The sequence below is a fragment of the Alligator sinensis genome, unplaced genomic scaffold (genome assembly GCF_000455745.1).
Source record: "Alligator sinensis unplaced genomic scaffold, ASM45574v1 scaffold1092_1, whole genome shotgun sequence".
NCBI lineage: Eukaryota > Metazoa > Chordata > Crocodylia > Alligatoridae > Alligator > Alligator sinensis.
In genome coordinates, this window is record NW_005842252.1 from 1,612,109 (window position 1) to 1,613,763 (window position 1,655).

Sequence of the window (1,655 nt, forward strand, 5' to 3'; positions counted from 1 at the left end):
CGCTGGGGGGGGGGGGGGGGGCCACAAAAGGCAGTGGGGAAAGCTAGGTAGCTGTAAGCAGTGCTCAGAAGAACTTTAGACTTATAGCAAAGACCAGGTCATTGTCAAAGTAAGTCAGCAGGATTTTAAAGAAAAAGGAGAAATTTTTTATTAACCCCCTACATGCAAGAATCCCACAATTACGATTTTCAGAAGTTCAAAATACTGTTTGTGGAACTTCCTTAGTTATTTGTGCTTCCCACAAATGACAAGACTTCCTCCATTGCCATGCTGTCTTGACATTACAGAGGAATGAGTGGAAAGAAAAAGAAAGTAAAGAGACTTTTAAGCTTTGCCTTTGATAAGGCCTAGGCCAGGGGGAGGCAACCCCAGGCATGTGTACCAAAGCATGGCATGCAAAGTGTAGTGCGCAGGTTTGTTATTACCCTGAAATAGAATAGTTTTCTGATAGCATACTGTTAGGTTAACAATAATTTAGATTATTAAGAAGTATTAGCTTTACAGCTGAATACAAGGCATGACCTGTGGCCTAGCAATGCAGCTGACCACAAGGCAGATTGATAGCTAAGCCTTTGCTTGTGTCAAGTAATCATTTTAACTGTATTAAGCATTTTCTGAGTTAAAAACAGCAAGTATCTCTGTGTCTGTGTGCTGAAAAATCAGCTACAGCAAGAAGTAAGATAAGACAGGGAAACCATTGTTCTGGGTGCACTGGTTGTGTCCTTGAGAAGTATCTACTACTGTGTAAGGTTTTGCTAACATATTATAATGTTACTGTTACTTAACTTTTAGCTTTTTAAAAAGTGCTAGTTCAGCTTAATAAAAATATACTGTTACAAAGATTTAAAAAGCACCGCCCAAGTATTGCTTTTTTTGTTAACCATAAAGTCTTGCCTTGTTGTAATAAGTATAAAAGATCACCTCACCCTTGGGGGGGGGCATTTTGCCTTTTGCTGGCTTTATGGTCTTTGCTCGAGCAAATAAACAGCTGTCTTTCTTTACCCGCGTTGTCTGTCAATCAAATTACAGCTAAACAACGAACCTTAGGGAGGTTTCTCCCACCACAAAAGCTAATACTTCTTAATAATCTAAATTATTGTAAACCTAACAGTATGCTTATCAGAAAACTATTCTATTTCAGGGTAATAACAAACCTGCGCACTACAAATCCTCCCTTTGTTCCAATTTTTCAGGAGAAATTTTGGAACACACTTTTAGGTATTTAACTTCTTGTGGGGTTAGGTTTTGATGATTGATGCTGGATATTTGTACAAACTGACCATACATTTTTACTTGCCTTTGCATAAACTGTTGTCCTAGAGAGCACAGACACTGAAAACAGCACAACAGGCAGATTATAGTTATAACAATTCCGATTAAGCTTAATACAAAAGGTCTAAGCCATCCTGTAAGGGAAGGCAACCAATTAGTGAGCCAACTAAGAGATGTGTCTTTGGGGATTTTAGCTATATCTTCGGCTTTTTGGATATGGACAGCTGCATCATTGAGGTGGGTTTGTACTATTGTAAAAGAACTGTTAACCCAAACACAACATTTTGGTCCGATAACCGCACAAGCTCCCCCTTGAGCAGCAAGGAGAAAATCAAGGGCTATACGGCTTTGAATGACCATTTGTCGGAGTTCTTCTTGGGTGT

At 39.2% G+C, this 1,655-nt stretch overlaps 1 protein-coding gene across 12 annotated transcripts in view; it reads right to left on the reverse strand.

The window, feature by feature from the left end:
• The window catches only part of TBCK (TBC1 domain containing kinase), a 187,895-nt gene that overhangs the window by 169,720 nt on the left and 16,520 nt on the right, over positions 1–1,655 (reverse strand). The window lies entirely within an intron of this gene.